At 43.8% G+C, this 16170-nt stretch overlaps 2 protein-coding genes across 4 annotated transcripts in view; one reads left to right on the top strand and one right to left on the bottom strand.

The window, feature by feature from the left end:
- pofut1 (protein O-fucosyltransferase 1) overlaps positions 1-16170 on the top strand; it is a 404965-nt gene that overhangs the window by 98439 nt on the left and 290356 nt on the right. The window lies entirely within an intron of this gene.
- plxna2 (plexin A2) overlaps positions 1-16170 on the bottom strand; it is a 195841-nt gene that overhangs the window by 77372 nt on the left and 102299 nt on the right. The gene's annotated exons all lie outside the window — the stretch shown is intronic.

Here is a 16170-nt window from a genome sequence, read left to right as displayed (position 1 = left end):
CCAGCCTTCTGCTGTTGGTGCCGATGAGATGAAACATACAACCACAATCAAATTTCGCAAAGACATTCTTCACAAACCGAATGATGGCTCTCATGCAACTACAAATGACAACACTGCAAGAGCAGTTACCATCATTCACATTATGCGGTCATTTTCCTGACTCAAATGATCCACTTCAACTCACTGTTGATTCTTTTCTTCCAGTGAATAATATGAATGGCTTGCCTACTTGTTTGTACGTCGCTGTCAACTAGCAGGCAACTGTCGCCTCGATGGCCAGCCAGAGAACCAGCAGTGAGCAGCTGGGATCAGTTGGCCTGCAGAGCAAGGCTTCTCATGCCATCACTTGGCTTTTGTCTGATCCACGGCAACTGTCCGCCAAGGTAAAGGCGGTGTCTGGCCAGGCTTAAAAAAACGAAACAAAACACAAAAGTGTCCTTCTACGAGATTAAGATGTGAAAACACAAAAACGAGACATCCAGTTGTCAGAGGGCAAGTTTAAGATCATACGGGGATATTCTTGTTCATACAGGAGAAAACACAGTGACGCCGCTTTAGATAAAAAAGACGGGAAGGATATTTTTTCAGAGTCTGATTATCATCTCACTCCTGTCTGTCTTTCCTCTCTATTGTCTCGCCGGCTAATGACAACAACCTCTGACAGAGTGCAGCCACGATCAATAGTGCATGAGCTGCTACTATGCAATTGACGATGGATCGAATGAACGGGTGAAAATAACATTTGGAGTCATTTTGGCAGCCTGTGCACAAGGCTGACGGCTGTGTGAAATGTAATGAGGTGAGCTTTTCTTGCCTGGAAAAAAAACGAGAGCGCAAAGGAAGAAAAATATGTGCTTAGCTCCGGTGAAGACAGTTGAGAGGTTTCAATAAATCCAAACTGCATATTTCCATAAATAGTTCAATGAACACAATTTTTCGTCTTGCATGATTAATATCACAGCTCTTTTTGTCAACACAAGATTCAAAGTTATTGGATTAGTTATTGTGCATGTGCTTTGGTAATCATCAGAAAATTGAGAGTGTTTGAAGAATACATGAATCATGTTTTTGTAAATATCAACAATAAGGGTGCGCCAGTCTGATTTTAATCTCAATTGCATGGTTGTAACCATTTTCGATATGAAATAGCTTTCCAGTAGTGAGGCCCTTATAGTGACGGAGCATTAGTGATAGCAGATGCTACATTTTCCCCGAGCAGCATGAAACCTTAACTGCAGCTCATCTATTTGACATCCTGTATTTTGTACTGTCGCTATCTTCTGTCTGGAGCTCCCCTCTCCCAAGAAAATGTCTGCAAATGATGCTGAGTGGCATGGATTATGGTAAGCGCGCAACTGGATAGCAGTGACACAGGAGGGGGCTGGGGTGTGTACATCTCGTCATGGCCAGACTGTAACAAATCCACGCCAGTTATTGAGTATTGTCGGAAAAATGAGAAGACAGCATAAGAGGCTGAAAAGTAACAATTAGCCAGCTATATTATTCAGATATTCATTGCACAGATGATGTATAATAAATATGACGTGATATCTTGTGAACAAATATATCAGAGACGAGACCGATGACTAAATCTGTCATATAATACATTTGTTTAACGCACACCGTTCAGTTATGTTAATAACAGCCGTGCTGTGACTGTGTTGTGACACTGATACTGTATTGAAGTGTCGTAAGAAACACAAAGAGTTTCGATTGATAAGATATCCTTTATTTGTCCTGCAATGGGGAAATTTACAAGCATACAAGCATTTACATTTACATTGTGAGCTACTCACAAAATTGTGATGTTTTTATTTTTTATTTTTGAGGCTCTCTCCAAATAATGTATCGCTGATGTAATTTTCAAGTGTAGTAAAAGTCACTAGTCCAATGCTGGAGTCAGGTTTTTGATGATGCAAACAAATATGTTGACACATGTATCTATGACGATATTTGAGTTTTTGGACACACATCATGTTTCTAAAAATTGATTTTGAGTTCTAAACAAATTTGACATGTTTTGTTTAGTCTTGAATGAACCTAATGTATAAGTCTTTCATTTTCCTAACTGTACACCCGGTACACCAACTGTAATACAATTTAGAGACTTCAATGAATCCAACATATTGTACAAACAAGCAGAACTGACATACTGTCCCTGAATATTCAAATCCAAGACCTTCTGTTTGGGGCAATAAGGCTACGCACTCATCCACCGAGTCGCTCCATCTCAATATCATATTAAATGTAGCTGACAGCAAACGCTGGCCTCAGCTGCCGTGAAGAACACTCTTCCAGACTGTTATAATATCAGCTCTTTGTTCAGACCATGCTCCTCAGAGGCTCAATAACCCCCCCCCCCCCCCCCCCCCCACCTGTTTGAACCCCTACAGCAATAGAGTGACGAGACGAGGAAGGAGGGACAAAGGGGGCCATTGACACAGCGGGACAATCTTCACACTGTGCTGCCTCTCCGCCACGGACACTCCTGTGAGACGAACACCCCCGCCCCCCTCCCCCCATCACCTCAAGGAGGACTCGCTTGGGGACAAACAGGTGGCGCGCTGTAATGAGTTGCAGACACGGTCACATCAGTGGCAGAGGCGGTGACTGATGATGAACACGGCCGCCGGCAAACAGCAAGTTGCAGCAAACCCAGTTGGACTCATGCACAGCCCGGTCTGGTTCAGTTTATCTGACCCATTAGCTAGACCACAAGTGTTGTCCTAGAATACACACACCTTTGGGAAATTTAATTACCAGATCCTGCATCAACCTTGTTTTATATCCACAAAGGGTCTTTCCTTAGCAGTTCACTGAGCGCATACACTCCATTCACTTGACTGCCTCTTATTAATCATGTTTATCACTTTTCCAATAATAAAGTGATTTATTAGGTGACCATGAAGAAATGTGATTTATTTCGGTGTGACTGCACAGAACCATGAACACATATTTCTTTCTATCCTTGAAACGCCAATTTCAGTCGGACTAACGCGATAATTAAAGTACTCCTGAGTGACGAGGCAGCTCTTGAAGGTGTGGGAGAAAGTGGAACATGGTGTTGGGTGGCAGCCAGACACAAAATGAACAGGGGTGTGTTGCAGGGACACAAATAAGAGAGAAAAATGATAATGAAAAAAAAAAAGTATTTACTGCCGCATAGTGTTCTGAGCGCAGCATGGGCCAGTAGTGCTGAAAGAGTCGGGAGCCGGGCGGTGTTGGGCGGAATACAGCAGCTGTTGCCCAGCACACGCTACCGTCACTCAACACAGCAGGGCTGCACAATGATGCCACTTCCCCGGTGCGTATGTGTGTGTACGCACAAAAGTCTGCCCAAATCATTGTTTTTGGGGCATATGCACAGTAGTGGCCCGGATCACCTCTGCTGACCCGTGGGGGAGTGTCAGCAAGAGAGCCCTCCACTCCCGGCAAATGAATGCAAATACAATACCAGTTGAAGATGACCGAAGCAGGGGGTGTTATTTAAGAGCTGGAGTCGCACTCTTTGGCAATGTCAGTGATTGGCAGCAGAAGGGTTAAAACAACAGTGTTCTCAAGTTCAGGCTGAATGGGCCTCCGATGTCAATGGGGCTTTAGATGTGTCAAAAAAGCACACTGTCATGTGGGAAAACAGCTTCAGTTGGATACCACATTGGCTTTTAATATGGTGAACAGGGGCTTTCTTTTCTATTTAACTCATTCACTCCCAAAGACGTTTTTAAACGTCTTTTCAGACTTGGTCTAGATTTGGCTGGTACTGAATGAGTTTTAAGCATAACAAAAAAGTGAAATTAGGTCCTGAAATGAGGAACGATAACATTACCCTGAACCACCAACCCCGGTGTAAGATCTCATTCAGTCAAATTCTCACTCCGCTGTTTATATGATAGCCTTGAAGGCAGGAGTGTCGGCAGTGGTATGAAGGTGTTTCAGCGGTGGCGCTGACAACGTTCGTGCTCTTGAGAGAGAGGCTTTCATTTGTTTCGGTGTCTTTGTGACAGAAGACAAATGACTCCATTTCAGCCCATCCACGCCGCTGTCGTGAGACCCGGCCAACGTTCGCCGCGGCTCGGTGATGGATGGCTGAGCAGCGGCGGCCGAGGAGGAGAAGAAAGAGACGGAGAGAATAAAGGTGGATAAAGGAGGTTGAAGTGAAGTGGAAATGTCCCATCGTTCTGTTGTTGGAGGAGACCTGCTCTATGCAGTGCCATATGTGCCTCTCTGTGACGAAGCGAGGAACAGAAGAAGAAAAAAAAAGTCCCACCGTCAGCAGTGGAATGTGCAGGAAGCTATTTTGTGGGCTGTTTCCAAGGCAACGGTCCCGGTTCTGACCTCAACGAACAATCCCGCACATACCCCGCCGCACCTCCAACCATCAAAACCCCTCGGCACTGCATGGTAAAACAGCTGGCACCTATGGGATTTCCTTTACCTCCTTTTAAAGATGTATAGACATGCACATCGTCTCCTCCGCCCCACGTGTTCTATTTTTAATGAGGGCTAGCCAGGCTACCACATCACTGGAATGAGCAACATCGATCACCAACACAATACCATTGCAGCAGAGAGAGGCCAGTAGGGCTGAAGAGTATCAGCAAGTGTTTGCAAAGGACATGAGCACAAAAGAAGAGCAAATACTCCCAGCTCAGAAATCTAAGGGCCCCTAAAGACCCCACACCGCCCAGAAGCCAGCATTTTCTGCTTTAATCTGCACTTCTTGTGCCACTGAGAGTCTAGAGAACAATGTCCAAATCTCACATCTTCCCTCTGCCACGCAAGCGAGCATGGTGCCTCAGAAGATGAGGTACAAGTTTAGAGCCTTCTGTGGAATGCAAGAAAGTCACTGGAAAGCCATTCTAATTGATACACCTCCAGTCAAGTCATTACTACAAAACAAAAAACAAAAAAACACAGCGACAAAACACTACTTTCCTTTATGTAAGCCAATGCAGTCTCAAAATATTTGATGGCCCTATTTTAAGGCAAGCGGCCCAGTGGTCGACTGGTTAGCGTGTCGATCTCACAGTGCAGAGGTGCCAGGTTCGAGTCCGGCTCCGGGTTTCCTGTGTGGAGTTTGCATGTTCTCTCCGTGCCTGCTTTCCTTCCGCATTTCAAAAACATGCATGGCAGGCTAATGGAACACTCTCAATTGTCCCTCGGTGCGATTGTGAGCGCAAATGGTTGTTGGTCTATGTGTGCCCTGCGATTGGCTGCCAACAAGTTCAGGTTGGCCGAAGACAGCTGGGATGGGCTCCAGCACACCCCGCATTTCTCCATGAAAAAGCGGATCAGAAAATGGATGGATATTTTAAGGCAAAATAATTTCATATTGTAACGTTAATCAATAAAGCTTTTCAGTTCAAGCTAAACACTTTACAAAGCTAAAGTTTGTGTTGAGCTGGATGAGAGAAATGTTTGGCCTCGAGAGGAGTGACGAGAAGTTCTTTGGACAAAATAGCATTTGTATTCGTACCAATTAACCGGCTTGGATTTAGGGACAAAATGGGCATAAGTGGTGTATAGATCCACTGAGCCCTTCGTGCCTTGCTTTGCCACAACCGCTGGGATGTTTGCTTCCAAGCCACATTGTGGGAGCAAGCAGGAAAAAGTAATTAACGGCATCCACATGCGGACGGAACAGGAGGACATCAAGATCCAAAATAAAACAAAGAAACTCAACGTGAGGTCAGAAGTCCAACTGTCTCCCTGCCCGCAGACGGCTCTATTTCACAGTACAAGGAAGTGCTTTCACAGCGTTGCTGTTGCAGATGTCAGGGGGCTCTCTGACAAGCCGTTTGACACAAACACATTTTGTCTCAAAAAATACAGCATTGATTTTCTTTGTCCTGCTCTTCATTAAACTGCAGTGTGGGGAGTCGGTGTAGGATGGGTCGGGATGGGGGGGGGGGTGTTGAAGGGAAGGTCAGGGAATTCAAAGATGTACAGTAATACGCACAATTGTTCAATCTTACTTGAGATTTGTTATTTTATCAAAGCTAAAATGACCACAGTGTCCTCCATACCGATTCTTTGGTAGCGAGCATTAAGGATAAAAGAACTGTTAGAGTATCACTCGCAACTTTTCACTAGGTGGCAGTACATGCAGGCAAAAACGGCTAACTACCCTTAAATGTAAAATATTCCCGTATTGTATTCAAATAGGTTACGATGACAAATACTTGACCTTGTTGTTTCCTACAGGATCATTTAATTCTCATGCACCTTTATCAGTAAGCGCCCTACAAAGGGTAAGTGTATATTGACAGGAGACCATATTTCAAAATGATATGGTTGAGAAAAGGGGAGTTTTTATTGTGACTGCCAGCTGCTTTGGTCCTTGTCTATGTGACAAAATCAAAGGGTAAACAGACATACACATAAATTTTGTTCGTTGCATTTGATCAAGGCTTTGGGATGTGGGGCGAGTGGAAATTGTATGTATGTCGAAGTTATTGAACATAAAACATATACAGTAATAATTTGACAGAAAACAAGGTAGAAAGAAAGAAATCAGTCTTCATTCAACACAGTTATTATGTTCAAGGGAGTGGGAATAAATAAAAAACTTATCTAGTCCTACCCCGTTATGTGTTTATATCTAATACATCATTTTTCTTTTCTGATTGCTGAAACATCAGCAAGACACAGTTTTAGGTCATTATTTTTTTTTGGGGGGGGGTTCAATCCAAAATAGCAATCTTTCTTCATCTTTCATGAAGCCATCAGATCCCTTCCTTCCTTCCCAACTTCCTTCTCTTGCATGGTGACTAATTAGACCTGACGTGAGTGAGCGTCGTCTCACATTACAGGATTAATCAACAGGAGGTCCCTGACGAGTCTCCAAACGTCCGCTCTCCAAACTTTGTTTTATCTCTCAAATTCACTTCCGTGCAAGACAGGCTCAAACAAGGTTATTTTTTTTGGGGGGGGGGGGGGGGATTTAGAAAGTCAAGTCAAGTCAAATAAAGTCAAGTCAACAGTATTTATAGAGCACTTTCAAACAGCCATCACTGTATACAAAGTGCTGTACATGGAGCGATTTAACATGCACAATAACAGTTAGACGAATCGGTAATAAAGGCGGTAGAAAGCACCAAGCAGTAAAATCAAGATCAAGTCTAAGTCATGCTGAGTCGAACGCCAAAGAATACAAGTGAGTTTTGAGGAGGGCTTTAAAGATGGGCAGCGAGGAGGCTTGCCGAATGTTCAGTGGGAGGTCATTCCAGAGAGAGGGACCAGCAACAGAAAAGGCTCGATCCCCTCTGAGCCTCAGTTTAGTTCTTGGTACTTCTAGCAAAGACTGGTCCACAGACCTGAGGCGCCGGGCAGGTGTGAGTTCAGAGAGGTAAGGTGGCGTGAGATTATTCAGAGATTTGAAAACAAAGAGGAGGATCTTGAAAATAACTCCAAAATGAATGGGGAGCCAGTGAAGGGATGCCAGAGTAGGAGTTATATGCTCCCTCTTACGAGTACCAGTCAAGAGGCGAGCAGCGGCATTCTGGACCAACTGAAGGCTTGCAGTAATCGAGCCGGGATGTGACAAAGGCATGAATTACTGTCTCAAAGTGTTCTTGTGAGAGGAGAGGTTTTATTTTGGCCAGCTGTCTAAGGTGAAAGAAGCTGGATTTAACAACGGCACCAATTTGCCGATCGAGTTTGAAATCACTGTCCAGTTTAAGGCCCAAGTTAGTATTGAATGAATTCCAACCGAACGTGTCGAGAGAATTTAGTACCTCCTCTTGGCACGGCAAGGAAGGTGGGGACTCCTCGTGAGTATGAGAGCGGAGAAAAAAAGGGAGGAGGAGGTGAGACGTCGGCCTCACTGACCGCCGTTTGAACTCAAGTGACGATGCCGCATTAATGCTGACCCTCAGGTCATTACGGAGAATATAAAGAGGTAATAATACAGTTCAATGTGTTCTGATAGGTGGCCTGGTGGTCCAGTGGTTAGCAAGTCGAACTCACAGTGCAGAGGCTCAATACCAGCTCCGGGCCACCTTGTGTGGAGTTGGCATGTTCTCCCCGGGCCTGCGTGGGTTTTCTCCGGGTACTGCAGTTTCCTCCCACATTCCAAAAACATGCATGGTAAGCTGAGTGAACACTCTAAATCGCCCCTAGGTGTGAGTGCACTCATTAGTGTCTCGTCACATCTGGACCTAACTTTTGTTCTTTTCCCACGTCCAGCATGAGAATTTCTCACACAAGTCAGCACTCCGAAAGAAAGAGATGCAAATTCACCTTGAAAAGTTTGAAAGCCGACAGAAATAAATACTTGATGAACAGCACGGTGGCATGAAGACGCGCTGCCTTAGTTGGAAGAGAAGAGATGTGGGGATGCAGGATTTCGACTTAACTGAAGATTGAGGGGAGATACAGGTACAGGAAGCAGGAGAAGAACAAGAAAAAAATGTGCGGCGGGAGAGGCAAGACAGAAAGTGAGTGATCAGGGAGGAGAAACAAGAGGGGAGTGCCGACAGAAGAGGAGAAACAGAAAGCAAAAAGGAAGGAGATACATGACATGGAGAGAAAAAGAGGGCGGAGGACAAATGGTCGAAGTCATAGACCCAGGAGGAGACACAGCGAGAGGAGCAAGATCGGAAATAGAAAATGTTCAAAGAGATGCAGGAGAACACAGAAAAGGAGAAATAGAGGAAGCAAAGGGGAAGACACATGAGGAGACCTGGGAGGAGATGCAGAGATGGGTGGGGGTGGGGCAGAGAAAAGCAAATGGGAGGAGTCACAGGAGAGTCAGCAGGATGAGACAAGTTGATGCCCATGGGGGGACAGAGAGAGGAAAGACAGGCTATAAGCAAGAGTCAGGTCTTGGGGAAGACAGAATCGGTCCAGAATACAAGACATACTGCAGCGGGGAGGGCGGGAGGGGGAAGGGCAGAAAAGTAAGCAAAAGTATGATGAAGAGACACAAGAATGTATAACACAAAAGAAGTGAATGAATCAAGCTGCGTGCAGTATAAAAAAAAAGTCAAAGCCGTCGATGCTGTCAGGAGCGTATTAATTATTTATGTCCTCAATTATCTTTTTGGACAAGCAAAGGAGTCGGGCGATACTCCAAGACTGAGCAGTCCACCCAAAACCTCCTATCCCTCATCGTCTCCCCAACTAAATAAGGCACTCATCTGCAAAATTAAGTCAATGGGGTAAGTGTGGCCTGTTGCAGAAATCCTGGATTGGTTGACATGCGTATGTCGCCATTGGTGATATCAGTTCCAAACATGATCCAATAAAGCGCGTATTAGTTGTTGAGTTCCACACCAAGTGGACTCGTTGCCAACGCACGGCAAGCATCATAAGCGGGCGTAAAAGCCAACGACAAGCGGTACTCAAGCAAGATCACATCCTTTCTTCTTAAAGGCGTTTTATGACTGTTTACTTTCCGTCAGTCCGCCCGTCACACATGACCCTCCTCAAGCCTGCCGCGGGCTTGGCGAGGGTTAACTCCTGACACCGGAATTTCGATGAATTTTCGACCGTCTGTCAGCGTGTGTCTCTCGCTCCCTCTCTCTCGCGGCAGGACGCCCGGCTGTCAATGCGGCCGCTAATGAGGAAGCCGTCAAGGCCATCGCGCATCAACACGCGTGAGAGTGTGTCGTCGTTTTGCGTGCGGTATATAGGAAGTGCGTGATGGATCAGGGGTTCTCCTTGGTACGCTTAATGGATGCCTGTCAATGAGCACGTGTATTGATCAGAGGGGGAAGGTCCACAGAGGGTCTGATGGTGTTACTACATAATGCAAACTGTAGACAAAGTGCACACAAGTCTCCGTGGACAATCGTAATCCCCCATCATGGCAAAGAAAGGACACGTACAAACATAGAGTACAAATAGGTGCATGTGAAATTACATTTGATTCTAGTACGGGAAAAAAAAAAATGTTCCCTAGGCTCAACACCCGCGCATCGCACTGCACCCCCACAGGGGGGCCCGCCCAGCTATTTGAGAAGGACTGGCATGGATAGATGAACAAAGATTCGTTATTTGCAGTCAATAAATCGTTTTCGGATGAAGTGAATTGGATAATTTTCCTGCAGCACACCTGATGCCTGATCGTTCTGCACACAGTAATGTGCCACATGGCACTTGGGTTGAGAATCGGTGCTCGTCTGTTTTCGACCACCATGCTTCCTTCCGTACTATGTACAGTAATTCTTCACAGACATTGGCCAGAAAAATACTTCACAAGACAATTTAAAAGGGCGGCACTTTTGAAATTAAATTCCACAAAGTCATAAAATAAAAATAATTAAAAATCTGGGAAAATTATGACTCTCCATGTGACCAACATGACATTTTTCAAACCAATACACATTTCACGACCTAATGCAGTTGATGAATGTCGAACTAAACAGAGGATCAGCACCTCAAGTTTTCGAAATTCATCCAAACTCATTTTCAACCGCTTGCTACAATGTAATGTGTTCTATTTTTCATTGTGTTGCTGGGTAGTATTTTTTGGGCGTAATTTCTTGAGTGCGTCTCACATATTTGTGAGTGTATGTCTCCATCACAATCCTATTTACTGTTGTACATTGTTAGCATCACCTTATTACAATGGTAGAGATTTGAACAAATAATTGCCAGTTGTGTACAGCGATGATTTGGTCTCCCCGTGAAGAGGCTCTGTGGGTGAGTAGAAGAAGAAGATAGCCACTGATCTCCAGCAGTGAGAGGTAAAAAGCCGACATGTCTTTGTTTGGCAGGAGGAGAAAATCAACATAATGTGCCCAAACTGCCGAGGGTAAGTGTGCACGTGTGCGTGTGTGTCTCAGACAGGCGCTGCCAAATTAACTGCTCCCCATTTGCTTCAACTAGAATAAATAAGTCCTTCATCTGTGAGTTCTCCCGCCTTTCAGGGCAAATTACAGCTGTTACATTGGATTTCTGACCTAAATTCCCCACACAGCTCTGTGGGCCTATCTGTTGCAGCAAGGTGATACCCATGTGGCTGTACATATCTGATTTACAAGTCAAGAAGAAGAGTAATATTACAACAGGCTGCCTTATCTGGCCTGTGTTCTTTCAAATATTCCTCCTGCAATATTGCAGAGAGATACACCAACCATCCATCCATCCATCCTCCTTCAGTGTGACTACGAGCATTCAAAAGCAGGTGTTTTTCTCCCGGTATTTGTCAAGACCAGTCCACAAAAGTCAATTTCGTCGCAGTACATGAATCACATCAAGACGCCGCCCTCCCACTCGTGATTAATGGGCTCCTGGAGAACATGTGGGATGCTGCCCCGCCCCCGAATAACCACATCCATTGATTCTAACCATGTTCTGATCCTCTCTTTGAGTTGAAAAGCCACAGTAATGTGCACGAATTGACGCCTATAAGGCTGGTTAGCACATCGCAACATATCATTAGTAATGTACCAGTTTGCTCCCTGGTGGCTGTAAGAGACTTTGAAATGACAGCGGAAGAATGTGATTGGATGCAGAAAAGGTGATCTTTGTTGTTATCATTGTTTTATGTCTTGCGATTGGCTGAAATCCAGTTCAGGTCTCTCATGAGAAAATCTGTTGGGATCCAGCTCATCCGCAATTCTAATAATAATGAAAAAGAAAAAAAAGAAGTCTAAATCTTGTGTTATGTGTTAATATACAGTAAATAAGACTTATTTTTGATTAAATATGACCTCTCAGTCTAGGGAAAAGTGGAACAAGTGAAAAATTTGTTTCTCCAAAACTCATGTTTAATGTTATAGGTGTCAATGGAAATTATTGACTTATGTCGTTACTTGTAAAAATCAGACCTTTTTTTTTAACATCTCAAACTTCACAGCAAAGCATACAAAGTCGACAAGTAAAAAAAAAAAAAAAAGAACTCAAACTGCAATGAAAAGGCAGCAAGCAGGCCCTCTCTCTGGTCCAACATCCGTGGCCTCTGACCTCACAAATGGACAGAAACTCCCATTGACACACTCCGACATCTTGTACAAAGTCTAAAAGGGAAATGAAAAAAAAAAAAAAACAAAACTAGCGAACCAGGGAAAGATGCAGACACACACCGAGTCTGCGACATTGCATCCATCACCAGAACTCACACTGACAGCGTTGCCAAAGGGAGCTACAGGGGAGAAGACCGGCATTGTGGGTTTTGAGACCTCCCCGTGGATGGTATGTTGACAGGAGAGAAGAAAAAGGAAAAAGACATTGGAAAAGAGGGAATAATACATATACTTGCTGATCCATTGGGGAGACGAAAGGATTGCAGACCGTCAAGCAGAGGACACATAAAGATTATATTCCCCACGGCACACACAATGCATCCGGTGTACCCTATGAATATGTCCACACACATGGAGCCTTTGTTTCTCTCTCTCGGGGTAAAATAAAAGAAAACGAAAAAATACGTCTGCAGTAAAACACAAAAAAGATTATTTTAACCAATGACAATGAAACATACATGTGGACTGACAGTGAAGTGGGCTACTTATTCTATCATATTGGAATTGATACGTAATAATAATATGAACAACCGGGCCTGTATGGAGGAATCTGCACAGGGCTGCACTCTCCACTGATGGGGACCGCTTTGAAATATAGTGCATCCACGACACTTAAATTCAATTATCACCTTGTCATACACATGTACTACGAACAAGGCTATGAAATTATACATAGCACTGATTGCATACATTAGTGTCTAAGGGTGTAACCAAGTCATATAAATTTAATACCAAACGTATAATTTAACACACGACACGAAACAAAAAGACTGAAACTGTATTAGACCCAGTCTTTACAAAATGATTATATACTGTACATTCAAGAAGCATAACAGTCACAAGTGCATTGAAACAAAATGGCGTGTTGAATGCATTCAATTTAATTTCGTCAAGTGGTTGCATGAAATGAAATCATCGGTGAACTATTTGTACAGGTTATAAAAATGCATCTAAATCCAGAGGATTCTATTGTGGGCCATATGAACCCCCCCCCCCCCCCCCCCACGCCCACTCACTAAATAAATTCAACACACCACCATTTTCAGTGTGTTACGAGTGACAGCTGCACACAATCATGAAAAAGCCCACTCTGACTTTTGTTGCGGTCGCAAAGTTAGCATCAGTCCACTCAGTAGTGCACCAGAAGTCAATCGTTTGTCATCGCCAAAACCAAAAATATGCTCTTATTTGGGTTTTTAAAAACCTGAATAAGACCCCTAGGTCACCCCTTTTCTAACCCAAATATTGTGTCATATAAATGGAATCTGGGTTAGCTTCCAACAAGGCATTGGTTTGTGTCCTGCGCGTATGCTTGCTCTATCTGCAAAATCTTGGTCTTTGTAGAACAGGAATTATTTGAATGCTCATCATGCTCGCCAAAGGGAGCCTGATTTGACAACATCGATTTCTCCACAGCGTTTTCAGATTATTTTCTGTCTCTATGGCGAAAATGACAAAGCGTGTACCCAGACACGCATATACATGTGCATAAGTCTGCACGTTTGGCGCGCAACTCAAGCAAAGACGCAGCACGGTGACACACCTGTGAAGCTTGTATGAAATCGACGTCTTTATTCCTGTCGTGAGGGACATGAATATAATGTGTTTTATGATGGTAGAAAGTAACAAGGGGATACGATGTCTATATGTGTCACCAACCTCTAACCGATTAGATCTATCTCTATTATTTCCACACGAAGATGATAATGGCAGACACTGTAGTCTGACTAGATCAATAAACGAGTGTAGAAATACACAAATGGTAACACACACTAGCATGGACATGGTCTTCAATGAGATCAACCAACAAGCAATCTCACACGACCACACATTTCGGCACCGAAAGCCTGACATATTCACCCCCCCTTCCCAATCCAGTTATCGTCCATTCAGCTGCTCCTGCCTGTCCGACACTCTGTGGGCTCTAATTAGGCTTGTAAATAATTATTGCAATTAAAGCCTAAAATTAGGAGCAGTGAAACACCACCATTAGTCCCACAATAAATGTCACCTCCATTCAGCGCAGGCTAAGGGAGGGGTGGGAGACAGTTATGAAAAAAAAATACTGTGCCATTAAATAGTCAGACAGACAGAAATGAAAGGGATGGGAAGAGGAGCATGCATGAAGGTAGCTGACAGACTCACAGCTCTTAATTATAAAGCTGATTAATGTGGCAGGATGGCTGCTTAGTATCGGTATACACGCACACACACACACACACACACACACACACGCACACAATGAACACTGGCTGCAAATGAAACAAAAAAAACTGACAAAACATAAAAAATTATGTGGCAATCTTAAACATGTTTCTGACATGAGTGATGTTTGATTGTTAAAAATGTGTTATAAATGTCCATCCATCCATTTTCTAACCCGCTTTTTCCTAACAAGGGTCGTGGGGCGTGCTGGAGCCTATACCAACTGTCTTCGGGCAGGTAGGCGGGTTACACCCTGAACTGGTTGCTAGCCAATAGCAGGGCACACACACACACACAAACAATCATTCACAGTACCTGGAGAAAACCCACGCAGGCATGAGGTGAACATGAAAACTCCACAAAGGAAGGCCGGAGTCGGAATCAAACTCTGCACCTCCGGACTGTGAGCGAGGTTATTCTTACCAGTAGAGCACCGTGCCTCCGTTATAAATATGATTTTGAAAATTATTATTATAGTAACATGTGCTCTCTTCAATACATTCGAGTACACAAGGACAAGAAGTTTACTTGTGGCGACAGTATGGACAATTGTGTGTGAGTCACAAACACCACAATAACACGCAACAAGAATGACAAAACGTCTGACCGTCACGTATCCTTCATTATCTCTTATTATGTCACTCAGCCAGCTGGGTGGAGGTTAGTCTAGTGTATGTGTCTTTGTTCAATTTAGTGCCTCGAGGTCAGTGCTGGTAGTCAAGAAGCGCACACAGTCACACATGACGATGAATATATATCATCGGACACTTGGCAATTGTATACTATACAATACATCAACTACATATTACATTAGACAACATGACATGTTTACATGACAGCGACCCTACAGGACACAACAATCATGTTTTGAACCACACAATCGTCTTCAAGCTACAGAATACATTACATGCAAAATACATCCTGCATCCACACCAACTACATACCACACAACACCTCAGACCGTTTCAGTGTCAAACACCTACCCTTTATTAGTTGTTGATCAGTAATGTTCATTTGAACATCATAGGCAATACAAGTACACAGATTTCTGTAAGCCAAGAAGCCTACATAACACAATGCAGGTCAATTACAGAGAGTAAAACAACACTAAATCTAAAAATTACAGAGTACACACGGCACATTAGCTACATACAACACAACAACACAACCACAGATTGCTTACATGACAACTATATTCAACACTGCAGGCCAAATACATTTTGTTAAACTCAAACGAGATACTACACACACACAATATGACAACTACTGTATTTTCATGACCATAAGGTGCACTTAAAAGTCTTTATCCAAAATGTATGGGGCACCTAATAATATTGGTCGCCTTGTGTATGCACCGAGTTACAAAATCTGTGAATGCTGTTGTGCGACTTCGATGAGGGGTCTGACTGACTGATGTCGTGCCGACACGCTGCTTATATAGAGGAAAGATGGACGTACTGACAACAGCATGCAGACTTTAAAGTGAGGAGGATGGGCGTAAAAGAGGACGTGAGAGGCACTCCCCCAGTATGTGTATACCTGTATAGTATATAATACGTGCATTGTGTAAAACAACATCCCAAAAATGGCACAGAGGAAGGCATGCTACCAAAGCACAGTTTAAACGGCAAGCTATTATATATTATTATTATTATTATAGTTACGCAGAGGACCATCGGAATGAAGCAACCACAAGGGAAGTCAAGATCAACTAATCCATGGCGCTTCGTGCTTTCGTTTTATGAAAGCACCATCAATCCATTGGGCAAGGACAACCATCCGGCGCATTACTAGAAAAAGCTGGCCATTTTCCACTCCTACTGCAGTAGAAAGTGCAACATTCTGCGTTACATTAAATAAAGACGCTTTCTTGGAGGTTTTAATCCTTTATTCTGCCGCTCTGCTGGCCTCACTTGGCTTCGATTGCCGACTGTTCTCTCAACCAAATCCCCACATTCCTATATACTGACTTGGGCTACGGCAAGTGTTGCGA

This window comes from Hippocampus zosterae, chromosome 2, assembly GCF_025434085.1.
Source record: "Hippocampus zosterae strain Florida chromosome 2, ASM2543408v3, whole genome shotgun sequence".
Lineage (NCBI taxonomy): Eukaryota > Metazoa > Chordata > Actinopteri > Syngnathiformes > Syngnathidae > Hippocampus > Hippocampus zosterae.
The sequence above is the reverse complement of the archived record's forward strand: the minus strand, read 5'-3'. Positions and strand labels throughout refer to the sequence as shown.